The sequence below is a fragment of the Anser cygnoides genome, chromosome 3, assembly GCF_040182565.1.
Source record: "Anser cygnoides isolate HZ-2024a breed goose chromosome 3, Taihu_goose_T2T_genome, whole genome shotgun sequence".
In the NCBI taxonomy this organism is placed as follows: Eukaryota; Metazoa; Chordata; class Aves; order Anseriformes; family Anatidae; genus Anser; species Anser cygnoides.
The window spans coordinates 70915088-70931749 of NC_089875.1; the positions used below are offsets into that span (position 1 = coordinate 70915088).

Here is a 16662-nt window from a genome sequence, read left to right on the forward strand (position 1 = left end):
CTCATCACTGCATAGGACAGCACATCTCTGGGGATAAATTGAGTTGTGTCAATTTAAATAATGCTGTCATATACTTTTTTATTTTCCTTTTTTTTCCTTTTTTCCATGACTTTAGAAATTATGTAGTAAAAAATGTTTTAGAATGTTTTTCAGCGAATGTTTCATTCTTAAGCCATTTGAAGGGTGACATGAAGAGCAGAATACTATCACCTTGCATTGCTGAATGGTGGAAAAGCCAATGCTACTGAACTGTTCATGTATTTTTCACAAGTTATGAGTATTTTATATTTGGATACACTACTTAAAAGTCTGGGTCTCATCTGTAGTCCTCACCTCTGTTCACCTCTCAAAAAAAAAAAAAATACCTTTAAGTAAAATGTTAATTCCTAGGTTTTTACATTTAATCTCAGAATCTGCAGATACTACTGCTTTGTTATGTTTCAGTTCCCTACTCTAAAATTGGAACAATGGAAATGCTGTTAGAATAACTTAATATTAATTTGTGAGGTATGTATATGGAATATTGACTGGTATGATTCCATGGTATCAGAGAAATTTCTCTGAAGGTGTAATTAATATTTTTTTTCTCAGTAGTGTTTGAACTCCCATGTTTAAAAAGGGCAGAAAGGGGGAGCCAGGGAACTGCAGACCAGTGAATCTCACCTCTGTGCCTGGGAAGATCATGGTAAAGATCCTGCTGGAAGCAACGTCAAGGCACATACAAGACAGGTGATCTGACACAGCCAGCATGGCTTCACCAAGGGTAAATCATGCCTTACCAATCTCGTGGCCTTCTATGATGGAGTGAGTGCAACGCTTGTCAAGGGAAGACCAACTGATGTCATATACCTGGAATTCTGTAAGGCCTTTGACACAGTCCCACATGACATCTTGATTTCCAAACTAGGGAGATACGGATTTGAAGGGTGGACCATTTGGTGGATAAGGAATTGGCTGGATGGCCACAGCCAGAGATCTCCAATCAACAGCTCTACGTCCAGGTGGAGACCAGTGATAAAGGCGTTGCTCAGGGGTCCATGCTGGGGTAGGTGCTGTTTAATATATTTAACTACAACATAGACTGTCAGATTGAGTGCACCTTCAGGAAGTTTGCAGATGATACCAAGCTGAGTGATGCAGTTAATACAACCAGAAAGAAGGCACACCATCCAAAGGGATCTGGACAAGCTTGAGAATTGGGCCCATGTGAACCTAATAAGGTTCATCAAGACCAAGACCAAGTGCTAAACCAGGTTTGGGGCAATCCGAGACCGGAGTACAAACTGGGAGAAGAACTCATTGAGAGCAGCCCTGCAGAGAAGGACTTGGGGGTTCAGGTGGATGAAAAGCTCCAGTGTGCACTTGCATTCCAGAAGGCCAACCGCGTCCTGGGCTGCATCAACAGAGGAGTGTCCAGCAGGTCGAGCAAAGTGGTTGTCCCCTTCTGCTCTGCCCTTGTGAGGCCCCTCCTGGAGAGCTGCATCCAGGCCCAGGGCCCCCGGCACAAGAAGGATGTGGAGTTGCTACAGTGGGTCCAGAGGAAGGGAACGAAGTTGATCAGAGGGCTGCAGCATCTCTCTTATAAAGAATGGCTGAAAGAGATAGGGCTGTTCAGCCTAAAGAATAGAAGGCTCCAGGGTAACCTTATTGCAGCTTTTCAGTATGTAAAGGGGGCTTACAAAAAAGTTGGAGAGCAACTTTTTGCTCAGTTAGATAATCACAGGACAAGGGGGAATGGTTTTAACCTAAAAGAGGGGAAATTTGGATTAGAGGTTAGGAGGAAATTTTTCACTGTAAAGGTAGTGAGGCACTGGCAAAGGTTGCCCAGAGAGGTTGTGGATGCCCCATCCCTGGAGGTGTTCAAGACAAGGTTGGATGAGGCCCTGGGCTAATCTGATCTAGTGGGTGGTATCCATGCCCATGGCAGGGGGGTTGGAACTAAATGATCTTTAAGCTCCCTTCCAACCCAAGCTGTTCTATGATTCCTTGCCTTTCCTCATGTTTCCTTGCATTTCATTTCTCTCTTTCTTTCCCTCTTCTTCCAGTTTTTATCGCTTCTCTATTCTTTGGCGAAGAATTAAAAAAATACAAAAATATAATAAAATAAAAAATCCAAAAACACAGCCTGATACCAGTAAGATTCATCTCTGAAATCAAAATTAGAGCTACAGGATATATTTCTGCCAGTACAGCTGATGCCAGGATTGATAGGGGTAGCAGATGGTCATCCCTTGTGCAGAGCTGCACCAGAGGAGAGTGAGGAGCACACTTTACAGATTTCAAAGATACTTATTGATAACAGATAAATGCTGAGGTTTGGGATGTCTGGTTCATTTCCAAGTTCCACATGGCACTATGATCTTGTATTAAAGACTCTTCTGTTTCTTTTTCTGCCTTCATGTCTTTTTCCACTCTCTCTCCCCAACTTCTGGGACTTCTTTCTCATGTTCACATCTTCACTGGCTTGTTTCCACCTGACTTTTTTCACTTAGTCAGCTATGGTCCTCAGTATTTAGATTTCTTCTTTTTCCTTATCAGCATATCCAAAATTATAAACTTCTCACATAGTTTTCCCATCTGACAGCCACACAGTCAGATCTGTTGTCTCTTCTCATGTTCTCTTCCTGTACCCATCAGTTAGTCATTCGAGCTCAGTCATGTAAAACTCAGCCAGATGACTACCAGTTTCACCCAGGTTTCATATCTTTCTCTGAAAGATCATTGAAATTCCTTCTCTTCACTCCAGCTTTGCCAGCTCCCCAGTCCCAAGACAGACAGGGAAGACTGCTTGCATTCTTGTGCTCAGATGAGCAAGCCTCCTCAGTGCAGCTTTGGCTCTTACCAAATGAAGGGCATAGGAAAGACAGAATCTTGCTTAAGAACAACAGCACTGGGTGAGACAAAACTATGCAGCATCCGAATATACCTGGATGGAGAGCAGTTAAAGATGTTAATATAGTTGCATAACTCAAAATGCTATTAGCATGTGTGAACTGAGTTTTCAAATGTTCATGAACTAGGGAGATTTTGGGGGTGTCCTGGCAGATTCTAAGTGGTCCTCAACTAAACTTATCACCCTGCCAGCTTACAAGTTTCTTCTCCATTGCTTGCAAGTACTATAGTTCTTAGAAAGTCTTATAAGGAATGGATTAGCAAGAAATAAAATAAAATAAAATCAATCTTGTCCTCAGAAGTAGCTAAGTCATTTTTGTTGGATATGCTAAAAATATGTAACCTGAGGTAAACCTCCACCATGCAGAATTTCAGGAAAGACCATTGAAGTTTAGCAAAGTTATAAGAAGCTATAAGCAGGATAAGATTATGGCCTTTCAGGGGAAGGAAAACAAGAATAACAATAACAAACATGGAAGGGATAGTAAAATAGCTGAGAGTTATTCCTCTTATATACAAGCCCCATATATTTTGTTAATGCTTATATGAATAGAAAACAGGTCAGTAGGATTAGTATGTTAGTTTGGACATGAACAGAGCAGTAAAAACACTATAAAACTTTGAAAATGATGATTTGCATGGGTGCCCAATGACCAAATAATTCTGGGTGCATGTATATATTGATTTTCTATTAAAATTTGTTAGATTTTTGTACCTCAGATTTTTCTTCCTAAAGGGAATCATGAATGGACATCTGAAGGTAGAATTTGATTCAAAGCCCAGTATCTTTAGATGGTTTTTTTCCTAAGATGAAAGTCTCTCTTTAACATGCTAGTCACATTTCACTATGATTTTAAATAATCTAGGTCTAAAACTATTATGGTTTAGTATGTTTTCCTGTATATTTAGAAAGAGTTGTCAAAATTCTCAGGTGTTGCAAATAAGCCTGCAAAGTAGATCTTCAACAAAATAAAGGAGGAGATGGTATAAATTCTGAAATGTGTCAAGGTTAGATTACCTTTGTTGCTTTGTATAACTAAAACTTGAATTGATTTTTCTGGTATAGAAACAATGGGGGGAAGGGACATCTGATGTAATGTTTTGCAGAAACCAGAAAAGTCAATAATATGCAGACAGCTCAAAAATATAATATTTACTGACTCAGTGAAGCATGTTTTTAGTGGGTTGTGATGGCACGTTCCAGCCTAGCAGAATATTTGTTAGGTTTCTTTAAAATTATATTTATTCTTCTAATATATTAATTTACATAATCCTATAAGATCCTTAATCACCTTAGTTTTTTATGAAGTTTCTGAAGAGCACAATTATTTTTCCATAAAATAAGGCCATAAATTTATGGCAACCTGTTGTAAATTAATAAAAGGTTAGTGTATGAGATACTTTAAATGGAACATAACGCAAGGTTTAAAAAACGGGATATCATTACATAAAATATACCTTTATGACAGACCAGATGTTTAACAAATAAAACCTCACTATATTCTAATTACCAGAACAGTTACTGGAACCTGAATATAAAACTGAAAATGCAGGCAGAATATATTCCTATTAGCATTAGCTACATTATTTTTTCTGAACAACTGAGAGAATGTGTCTACATGTGAGAAAATAGCATGAATTTTAATGGACAGATGTTAAATTGCAACCTGAATTCAATATTTTGTCAAAACATCAATATTTTGAGCTACAGTCTTGGTTCTTTTCTTTGCATAAGAGGAACCATCCTATACCATTCAATATCATTTTCTCCATCTTGTTTACTTTCTTAGAAAACATTTGAGTGTCAAAAAAAGGCTTAAAGGGGTCAGTGAGATTACAGACAATTCAGTCATATACCAATTGCAATAGAGGATAGGAGTTCAAATATTCTCAGTCTTACATATGGTAATTCGGATCCAAACAGTTTAACGTCCTTATTAATGACATAGACTGTGGGACCAAAGGAACCTTTAGCAAACTTGCAGTTGATAACAAGCTGAGTGGCACAGTTGACCTAATATGAGGAAGGGATGCCATCCAGAGGGACCCGGACAAGCTTGAGAAGTGGTCCCATGCAAACCTTATGAAGTTCAATAAGACCAAGTGCAAGGTGCTGCAGCTCGATCAGGGTAGACACAAGTATAAGTACAGGCTGGGAAGTGAATAGGTTGACAGTAGCCCTGCAGAGAAGGACTTGAGGGTACCAGTGGATGAAAAATTGGGCATGAGCTAATAGTCCATGCTTGCAGCCCAGAAGGCCAGCTGCATCCTGGGCTGCATCAACAACAGAGGAGTAGCCAGCAGATCAAGGGAGGTGATTGTGCCCCTCTACTCTGCCCTTGTGAGGTCCCATTTAGAGTCCTTTGTCCAGGTCTGGGGCCCCCAGCACAATAAGATTATTGAACTGTTAGAGTGGGCCCAGAGGAGGGCCATGAAGATAATCAGAGGGCTGGAGCACCTCTGCTATGAAGGAAGGCTGAAAGAGCTGGGGATGTTCAGCCTGGAGAAGAGAAGGCTCCAGGGTGGCCCTATTGCAGCTTTTTAAAACTTGAAAACGACTTATAAAAAAGATAGGGAGCAATTTTTTACATGGGCAGATAGTGCTAAAACAAGAGGAATGGTTTTAACCTAAAGAGGGGAAACTTAGAATGGAGGTTAGGAAGAAATTCTTCACTCAGAGGGTGGTGAGGCACTGGAACAGATTGCCCAGAGTAGTGGATGCCCCAACACTGAAGGTGTTCAAGGCCAGAGTGGGTAGGGATTTGGGCAACCTGGGCTAGTGGGAGGTGTCTGTGCCACCGGAGAGGGGGGAGAGCTAGGTGATATTCCAAACTAAGACATTCTGATTCTATGATTCTGTGATGTATTTTGCTGGATTTGCTTTTTCTCAGAAAATTACATTTTTTGTTTATTATTTTATTATCAAATAGTATTTTTATTGTCATGTTTGTAATAAATGACACATTTATTCAAGTTACAGTAGTGAAAATGAATACAGTAACACTTGTAGTAGAAAAAAGATATGAAGTAGAAAAACCTTGTAATAGAAAAAGAAATATATGGAAAAGGATATAATTAAAGAACAGAGGGCTCAACTTTGTAATTCCTTAAAATAATATCTTCCAAACATCAGCTATTTGTGTACCATGTGACAGACAGGAAGCTTGGGTAGCTAGGAACATTACAGCTTTGGATCAGCTATTATCAATGTGATTATCGTACACAACATATGCAATATACCCTCTACATCTCCCATACGACACTGAAAACTCTTGAGTAAGAAAGAAAAGAAAAGAAAAGAAAAGAAAAGAAAAGAAAAGAAAAGAAAAGAAAAGAAAAGAAAAGAAAAGAAAAGAAAAGAAAAGAAAAGAAAAGAAAAGAAAAGAAAAGAAAAGAAAAGAAAAGAAAAGAAAAGAAAAGAAAAGAAAAGAAAAGAAAAGAAAAGAAAAGAAAAGAAAAGAAAAGAAAAGAAAAGAAAAGAAAAGAAAAGAAAAGAAAGAAGAGAAGAGAAGAGAAGAGAAGAGAAGAGAAGAGAAGAGAAGAGAAGAGAAGAGAGAAGAAAAGAAAAGAAAAGAAAAGAAAAGAAAAGAAAAGAAAAGAAAAGAAAAGAAAAGAAAAGAAAAGAAAAGAAAAGAAAAGAAAAGAAAAGAAAAGAAAAGAAAAGAAAAGAAAAGAAAAGAAAAGAAAAGAAAAGAAAAGAAAAGAAAAGAAAAGAAAAGAAAAGAAAAAAAAGAAAAGAAAAGAAAAGAAAAGAAAAGAAAAGAAAAAAGAAAAATGAAAAGAAAAAGAAAAAGAAAGAAAGAAAGAAAGAAAGAAAGAAAGAAAGAAAGAAAGAAAGAAAGAAAGAAAGAAAGAAAGAAAAAGAAAGAAAGAAAGAAAAAGAAAAAAAAACTTTAAAAATTTGTGAAGGAAACAAGAAAAAAAGCAACCAGCTAAAATATGCATACCTTCAATATTTAATAGGTTATCTACAGGAGTGGAAAATATTCATTTTTGAGCTATTAATCACTACTCTTCCTAAACAGGTGCAATATAGCCTAAATTTAATGCTTTTTTTTTTTTCAGTGTCGATTTACATCTCTCTTTTTTTTTTTACATCTTTTTTTCTTTCTCATCCCAAAAGTATTCCCTTGAAGCCAAGCATTCTCCTGCACTCAAAACATTCTGATAATGTGTTAGTCAGTTCTTGCATTTCACTGATCTTAACAAAAATGGCATCAAGACTCCATTTTTCTCAGTTTAAAACCATGCAATAGGCAGCAAAGAGTCCTGTGTCTTTGTTTCTTCAGAGAAAGACAGCATGGTGGCTGCTGGCTATGGCTGAGGTGTTGGTCAGAGTGACAAAAACAAACAAGCAAACAAACAAAAAACAAACCACCACCAACAACAAAAGCACCCTAAAACCTTGGGGAAAACAAAGATCCTCTGCCAAGAAATGGGTGAGTTCCATGAACTTAGATTTTTTAGCATTTCCCAGAGTTTCTTTGTGTTTTCTGGAGGACTTTTATAAGGCACAGATGATCATTGAGAAGGAAAGTGTGTAGCTCCCAAGATGATGTAGGTATTATCTTACACTCCTGGCAATGGGAAGTGTTTTACAGTACAACTTGACCATGAGAAATGACATTAGCATTTTTCTTGATGTCACCTCCTCCAAATGAGATAGCATTTTATTTCAAGGCCCATTTTCCCCTGTTACACACCAGCTTCTCATATCTTCTGTCTTCACAAAGCTAGCACTGTTGCCCATCCCCAGCATCTTTCCCATGTTTTTGCCACAGATCCTTGTAAGATCAGTCTTCTTTTTGCACATATTATCTTCCATCCCCACACCAGACAGCTCCACTAAGCAGGGAAAGATTTAACTTCTGTGAATGTAGATTTTCTAAAACAAATATTTTAACACATTACAATTAGGATGTCAGCCTAATGCTAAAATGTCTTAAAAAAAAAAAAAGCGTTGTATTTCCTTATTTTTTTTTTTAGTTGTAATCTTTCATATTCTTTCTGTATCAGTAATTCTATGGCTTCTCCACTTTTTTATAGATCTCAGCAGGGGGATTAAGAGCTCTGTTTTTAGCTTTACTTCTTTTCTGTACTCATTTTCAATATTATTTTTTAAATGATTTTGAACTATGTTATTTATATAATGGGTATATACATATACAACATCTATGTGTGCATAAACAGTGATGTATAAAAATATAACTTCAGAAAATGGATTTGGATTAAAGGACATATATGCATATATTGCCCCTTCCCTGGAGGCTATTTGCCCTGTTCCTGGAGGTGTTCAAGGCCAGGTTGGACAGGGCCTTGGCCAACCTCATCTAGTGGGTGGCATCCCTGCATGTGGCAGGAGGGGTGGAGTTAAATGACCTTTAAGGTCCCTTCCAACCCAAGCCATTCTATGATTCTTTGATTCTGTGATTCTATGATGTATTTCATATATAGGGAATAAAGAAAAAAAAAAGACATATCCCATTTTCATCTGATATGTTCTGATTCGTCTGATATGTTCTGATTCATCTGATATTAACTGATATGTTGGGCTTTGCTTTGTTTCTCTAGAAATTGAACTTAACTTTAAATGGCACGTAGTCTAAAAATAGATAATGAAATAGTGAAGGTAAAACAGTTCAAAATACTTGTTATAAAGTATGATTTTTTCATATGTCGATGTCTACCTTTGTACATACTATGTTAAGCATGGGAAAATGTTTTTAATCCAGAAAATGAACACAAAGTAACTGAAAAACACAATTTATTTCATTCTTACTGTTTTATTATTGAAGAACTCCTTTTTAATTGCAACGTGGGAGAGTGGAGTTTACTACAAAAAGAAAATGACTTGTCTTTAGAACACAAGAATTTGATCGTGTGCTACTGTTGCCTGCCAACAATGAGCTAAAGAGGTTAATGGATCATAGCTCTGGCAAACAGCCATGCTACCTCCAGCTCGATACATTTAACTGCGTAATCTGGGTTGAGGTTTGGTGCTGTTTGTTTTTTCCTGTTGGTGGCTTTGTTTTAAATCAGGGCATGAGTCGCTGGTAAATAGAAGTTAGATTTTATCCGATCTTTTCCTGAAAACAGCACCACTCATCACTGGATTTCCACAGCTGGAGGAGCGAGGGACAGCAGCAGTGGCCTCCTGCGCTTGGAGGCTCCTTGCTCCGCAGGACACGGGCACAGAACTTGCGTGGGGGGAGAGGAAGGGCTGTGGGGATCTTTCTTCTTTATTTTATTTTATTTTATTTTATTTTATTTTATTTTATTTTATTTTATTTTATTTTATTTTATTTTATTTTATTTATTTTATTTTATTTTATTTATTTTATTTTATTTTATTATTTTATTTTATTTTATTTTATTTTATTTATTTTTCTTTTAAGGCACAGAGGTTGAGAGAGAGAACTACAGCCGGGAAGGACAAGCACACCAAAAGTACATAGCTCCCCCTCTCCCATCTTGCACGCTTCTTGGGTACGCTGCTGCAAGAGGCAGGCAGCGGCGGCAGCGTTACAATGCGAATCACAAAGCGAGCAACTTCCAATGCTCTTGTGGCTATTTTGGATTTCTCTCCCGAGAACGGGCTTTTTTTGGTGTGTGTTGCCCCCCCTCCGACCCTCCCTTTCCATAGGATTGTTATAATTATTCTCTCCCTCCCTCCTTCTCCGCTGGCTCCCCACTCCCCGCCACGAAACCCGGCAATAAGGATGCACCGTCCTCGGTCCTCTTTCGGCAGGTCACTGCGCTCGGGCGGAAGGTGAGCCGGGCTGGGGAAGGAGAAGCGTTTGCAGGCAGGAGGAGAAGGAGCACCGCACCGCTGCCCGGCTGAGGCGGGCCCTCGCCGCCTCTTCCTCATTCCGCCGCGGTTGCTCCTGGGGCCCGCCGGCAGCTCCCGCGCGCAGCAGCCCCCCAAATCCCCCCCAAACCTCCCCGGCCTCGTCCCGGGGAGGCCAGCCTCCGCTTCTCCCGGCGGAGCCCGGCCTCTGCCCGCGGAGCGGCCGCGCAGCGCCGGCGGAGGGCCCTGCCCTGCACCTGCCTCGGCGGGCTGGGAGGGAGGAGAGGAAGGAGGGAAGAAGGGAGGGAAGGAGGGAGGGAAGGAAGGAGGGAGAAAGGAGGGAGAGAGGGAGGCTCCTCCGTGCGCGGGGAGAGGCTCCGGCTCTCAGCTGGGCGCTCCCGGCAGCTGCTGCCGTGCTGCACCGCGGGCGGTGGCGGCTCCCGGCGCGGCGGGAGCGCGCCTGTGCCGCGGGACCGCAGAGCTTCGAGGCGGGGGGCTCGGAGCTCAGCCGGGAAGTACAGCCAGAGAGTTGCGCTGTTTTCTGTTTCTTTTCTTTTTTTTTTTTTCTTTTTTTTTTCTTTTTTTTTTTTTTTTTGGAGATTAAGCTTTTTTACACCCATTATTTTTAATCACCCCCCCCCTCCCTCCCGCCCCTCTCCCACCCGACTGCGGTGCGTGTGCCACCAGGGGAGGATGCGCGGCTCCCCCAGCCCCAGCCCCGGCAGCTCCGGCCGCGGCGGCGGGGCGCGGGGGGCCGCGGAGGGCCGCGGGGCCGGGGGCGCGCTGGGCCGCACCTGGCCGCGCCGTGCTGCGACCCCCCGACTCCGCCACCTCTCGCCGCTGCCCCTCGCTGCCTGAGCGCCCGCTCGGCCGTGCCCGGCAGCGCACACGCACCGAGGCACTCACTCACTGACTCGCAGCACTCTGCCGAGCTGCCCAGGCTGCCGAGCAGCGCCGCCAGGAGCCCCCTTCCTTCCTCCCTCCCTCCTTCTCCTCCTCCTCTCTCGCTCCCGCCGCTCTGGAGGATGCCCGGTAAGTAGCGGCGAGGACCAGCACCTCTGCCGGTGCGTGATCTCACAGCTTAGGGACCGCTTTATAATGCTGCCGCCCGCCGGGGGAGGGCGCGGGGGGGGCGAGGGGAGGGGAGAGGAGATGACAGCGATCCGAGGCGGGAGGCGGCGGGGCTGGCCGGGTGCTCCTCAGAAGGACTTTTAGCTGCGCGCCCCGGGCTCGGATGTGGGCGCCGAGGGACGGGGTCCGTGCGCCGCAGCGGGCACCGGCCGGGGCGGGGGCACCTCGCCTGCGCTGCGGGCTGCCGCCTGCTGCACCGCGGTGAGTACGGGGCTCCGAGCCGCTCCGGGGTCCCCCGGGGACGAAGGAGAGGTGGAGGGTGCCTTGCCGGGCTAGGGGCCCTCGGAGGTGGCTCCGCTCCGCGCTTTGCCGGAGCCGGGGTGCGGAGCGCACGGTGCCCCCAGTGCGCCCCGGGGCCGGTGCCCTGCTCTCCCCGCCTCGGTTTTGGAGGCGTCCCCTGGGGTTGCCGGCGGGGTCCGGTGTTTTGTGGAGCCCGGAGATCCGCCGGGCGCTCACCTGCGGGGGGGGGGCGGCCAGGTGCCCCAGCACCACGGCCACACCGTGCCCGCCTCTCCCCTGCCCCTGTCCCGTGCCGTGGGCTCCAAAAGCGGCCGTCCCCCAGGGAAGGAAGGCTCGATGTTTGCAAAACACTCGCCTTCGACTCAGCGCACGGCGGTGCTGAGCTGGGGCTTGCGCACGGCCAACTCCTCGCAGCCCGGCGTCCCAGCCCGCTGCCGAGTGCCAGAGGGCAGCGGGGCTTTGCTTCGGCTGCACCGCCGGGCGTCATGTGCGGGAAAGGCAGACAAAAGCTGGTGGGTGCTGCAGGTTGAAAAGTGGGTTTTGGTAAAGCGGATTTTGGTAAAATGTTTTTCTTACTTTTAACTTTGACATTGATGTCTTTTCTCACTGCGTTTTACAACCTGGGCATGATCACTCTCGCATTGACTTCAGAGAAAGAAGGTTTTGGCCAATGCAGAGTACTTTTCAAATGAAGGGGACTGGGCAGAAGGCTGTGAGAGGGTGAAGTGAGAGAGACGTGTAAAAGAAACTTCATTTCAAAAAGATAGCCTTTTAACTAAAGAGATTTAGCTGCACTCTGCCAGAAATATCTTCTGGATTGTCATTCCCGCTTTGCAGTGAACAAGTATCAGGATGATTTCTTGATGTGTTTGACATCAAGATGGACTGAAGCCCATTGTTTTACCCACAGATATTACAAAATATTACCAGATTCACGCCTTATACTATTCTGGTGTTGTATATCTTTTTTCTTACTAAAAAGTTGGAAGCAGTGGGAGACCAGATACAGAGCTCGCTGAGGCTACTGGATGGGCTCGCACTGACTTCAGTGGTGTGTGGATCAGGCCCAGAAAGGTTCGATAGAGGGGTAATAGGAGAGATGTGGTACACTGTGTAAGGAAAGGTGTTGCATAAGCATTTAACTCATGATCAGCCTCCCTCTAGGGAGGAGAAAAATCTAAATGTGCATTACTTTCTTATTCAGTTTTAAAGAACTGTTTCACAACACAGATACAAATAAGAAATAATGCTTCTGTTTAATAATTAAAATGCCCATATTCATATGGACTGCAAAGATTTTATGAAAGGAAAAAAAAAAAAAGATCCATTAGCAAATGGAAGCTCTAGTTCACCGAACATCTTCTGTTAAGTGCAATATTTAGACTTATTTAGAATAGTCAGATATATAATTAAATATCATACAAAAAATTGATATCCAAATGGCAAAAGTTATTCTTACTCCTGTAACCTGACTAACCTCTCACTTGGTTGGAATGTATTTAAAAAGGAAGTGTGAAGAAATGCTTTTATTTTACTTTATTTTCAAATCTGAGTGCTGAAAGAACTCCCAAAATACTACTAGTTGTCCACTACTTGTCAAGTATCAGAATTATGACCATATCTCATGAAGACTTTGACTATTACATTGTGATAAGTAAGTGTTTCATAAGAATAATAACCTTTCTCAGTTAGGGTTCAATAAGAATGTTTCCGTTCTATGCACAAGTGTGTGTTAATACGCAAGTGTAGAAAAAGTTTGAGGTGCTGCATTTCTCCTTCAGCTTTATTTGTAAGCATCTGGTAAATTTATCATTGATGATTGAACTGAATGCACCACATTGTGAACAGATTAAGATATTCATGTTACGAAGGATTTAAAAAAAAAAAAAACACTCTAGAATGGACAAATGCTTCACTGGTTCTTTCTTTCTCTTCTTGCCTTGGAATTACATAGGGGAGATGAAAAATCCTTCCTCAAATGTCATATTATAGGTTCATTTCTGATTTTCCTATGAATTCAAACGTGCCTTTTATCACGTATCATATATGGGAGTGAAGGATACGTATTTTATGGGACACTGCATGGAGAAAAATTCATTTTGAGTTTCTTTGTTGCTTCTTGTCTCTATTCTGTCTGCTCTTTACTCACACACCATAATGCCACAATCTATTTTTGCTGATAGGATTTCAATTTCAAGTCAAATGTGAAAAATATAATTATTCCGTATTAAGAGTTTGGGTCTGTTTGTTGTTGTTGGTGGTGGTGGTTGGTTGTCAGTTTGTTGTTTTGTTTTGTTTGTTTATTTTATGGTTCAGAGCTATATTTAATTCTCTTTCCTTGTTTGGATGAGGAGAGTCAGTAGTTCACAAAATTATGATATATACTTGAATAAATCTTCTGTTTTGTCCTGAGAGCCATTGGTGTGAAATTCTATATTCTTTTCACTTTGATGTTCCAGTACTTCCTCCTCATATGTGCATGTGGGAATACAGCCAGGTGTTCTTGTGGACAGCATCTGCAAAATAGGAAGTGTTTTGTGTTTTTTTTTAGTTTTACCTGTAACTGAAGAGTATATAAAATTTGATTATATAAGGCAGAGTCAAAGGAAGCAAGATAATGAAGTACAGAGAACCGCTTGGAGAAGATTTTGAATTCCTGTTACTCACTTCTAGCATCTTTATAAGCCTCACCCTGTAGAACAAGTGCTGCTTATCTTAATTCAGATATCTCTTTTTCTAGGCTACTACAAATTTGCTGTCATTTGCCTGACTCTGAAACATGTTTATGGCATTGTATTACTGTGTTATTAAGTGAACAGTCACAGGTGTTTACAGGTCTCAGTGTTCAAATATAGGAAATAATCATAGAGAGATTATTCAAAACTGACTTTGTGATTATTACATCTTTAAAAAACTTTTTCAAAATAAATTTTATCATTTGTTAATGACAGAAGACATTTGTCAGATAATTTATTTAGGACTATATTCTTATATCCAGCAATTTAAGAACAAAAAGCTTCCACTGTAGCTCAAATCAATCAAAATATTGGTTTTAGGTTATACATTGTACATATGGAACCTGGCATGTAAAGCAGATGGTATGTAAAATTATGCATAGCATGTCTGGAGAGCCATACAATATCCAAATGCAGTGCAACAGAACAAGGAAAGAATGCCACATTCGCATGTAACTTAAAATATCAGTCACTGGCCTATGTCTAGTCTCAGCTGCACTTCGTTTTCATGTATGTGTGTGTATGTGTGTGTTTGTTTGTGCATGTACATGTGTTCAATTTCTTCTTACTTAATTCAAGACCTTTCCTTTATAGTATGATCTTCCCTAGAAAAGCGTTCAGGCTGAAATGATATGGCATTGGCTGAATGAAATAAAGGTGGATAGAGAAGGAAAACTAGATTGGTTTAGTTTTGGTTTACAATGCAGTTGCACACAAATTTAAAAACTAATCGAGAACTGAAGTGTTAGTCTTGTAAAGAAAATAGACAAACACTGTTTGCTACCAAGACTGGGTTCTTCTGTATTATTTATGAATTTCATTTGCCCAGCCCCGCGATAGTACTTAGTAGTACTTCTGGCCTGTTACATAAATACTGTGTTAGCACCACACATTCTCTCTCTCAAGCATTACAAATCTGTAAGCTCAACTTTTCTTCCTGGAAAAAAAAAAAAAAAAAAAAAAAAAAACCAACTATTACTGTGCATTGCTAACATTGCAGATGAAATGATCATTGCAGAAAGATTCACTTCATCAAAACCCTTAAATAAATATTAGTCTTTAAGCATTTGCTAACTTCAAAGGGACCTAATCACACATAAAAAGAGTTTTGTTGTATACAGATGCTTTCCTGACCAATGACCATGAAAAGCAATATTTTTCCAAAGTTTATTCAAGTGTTTAAATGTGTGCTTATGAAATACAGTCAGTCACACATCTCTCTCTCTCATTTGCAGGGGAAAAGTTTGAAATGTTTCTACTTAAAATAAATAAATAAATAAATAAATAAATAAATAATTGTATATGAGTGCTGCAAGCCATTAACTATTTTAAAAAGATTTGGGTAACAATAGTCTTTGATGGTATTTCTAAACCAAATGAGCTATTATAGACAAGATCTGAAAGATGAAGTTTATAATGAAAGATTGCCACAAAATTAAATATAATGTCAGGAACCAATACTATATAAGGTAGAGTTTACTAGCTAATTTTTTAAGATCCAGCCATTTTTCAAGGAGGCAAATTTAAGGAATGATCCCCTGTTTAAACTGTTTAATATCCCCAAATATTTTTAAGGTTTTAAAGCTACCTGAGTTGATATAGAATGTCTTATGTTACGAAAAAAATGTGTTAATTCCTGGTACTTTTCATGCCCTGGCACTTTTAGTCCATATGCATCTTCTTGCTTGCGAGCAAATGTTGCTTGAGAAAATATAACTTTCTGGGGGATTAAAGTAGCAGATTTACCCTGATATGTTACACAACAGTGTCTATCAATCCATTCCTCTTTTGGAGTTGAAAGAATTTTTATCCATTCTAATCATTTTAATACAATCTTGTATTATAATGGCTTGAACAATCTTGACTGCACACAGTTGCTGGAGTCTCCAAAGGACTGTCATAAATAAAACTATTAGACTCTATTGTAACAGACAAATATTCAGAATCTACCAAGGGATGACAAGATTCTGCATTGAAGCACAAATCACTACAAAATGTCTGTGAATACCAAAAAATGATTGGTAGGAGGACATCGTGAACCAGTTTATGATCTATATATATATATGTGCTATTTTTTTCTTTAAAAATATATAAAGGAAATATTAGTATTAATGGATTAATCCTATATATAATTAATTGGAAACTGAGCCAACGAATAAGGGATTTGTCCTCTACAATGGTTACTTTAGCTTGCTCAGCAGCACGTAAAGTTTCTACACTAGCTGACAGACTCTCAACTTAAATCAAAACCTCCCTTTGCAACCTGGCATTGCTACTATGATGACAGCATCAGAAAACTGGCATTTCATGGGAGTCAGTTTACATCAAAGGAAATGGATTTACTCTTCAACCTAGATTCTGTGCAGACAGGTTTGTTTTCATTTTTCTTCTTACCATGTACTAGTACAGAAGGCATGGCTTTTGCCAGAAATGCAGAAACAACTGAGTTCGGCAAAAAATGTAACTGAACTTAGAGGCAAAGTTGGAAATAGTGGAGACATGGCAAACTGAGGTTAAAATATACAAGGATTAGTTTTGTTTTGTTTTCTTTCATGAGAGGAAAAATATATTATTTCATTAAAAAATCTTTAAGAGAGAAGTAAAATGGAAAAATTAAAGCAACTGAGGTTAAAAATAAAATTACAAAAGTTAAGTTATCTAACATGTTCCTGCCACAGGAACAGTAACTAAAGATAGTAGGTTGGGAGCTTCAAAAGAAGACAAAAGACAGAAAATAACCATTTCACATCTTGGAAATCTAGATGGCCCCAGCAGATTTTATGTGTATCTGCATACACATTTATCTATGTATTTATACACACTCTTTTCCTTTTTTAATATAAAAATATGCATAATTTCCAACTTTGTTATTGTCTG

At 40.5% G+C, this 16662-nt stretch overlaps 1 protein-coding gene across 4 annotated transcripts in view; it reads left to right on the forward strand.

Moving 5' to 3' along the window:
- Positions 1-9521: 9521 nt before the first annotated feature.
- Positions 9522-16662, forward strand: part of HS3ST5 (heparan sulfate-glucosamine 3-sulfotransferase 5) — a 206373-nt gene continuing 199232 nt past the window's right edge. For 2 of the 4 annotated variants that reach the window (XM_066994404.1, XM_048065497.2), the window contains exon 1: positions 10851-11011. The gene's annotated coding sequence lies outside the window, so the exon portion shown is untranslated. Of the gene's footprint in view, positions 9662-10359; positions 10712-10850; positions 11012-16662 lie in introns of those variants that run through there. The other 2 variants (XM_013175694.3, XM_048065498.2) reach the window with 2 other exon arrangements.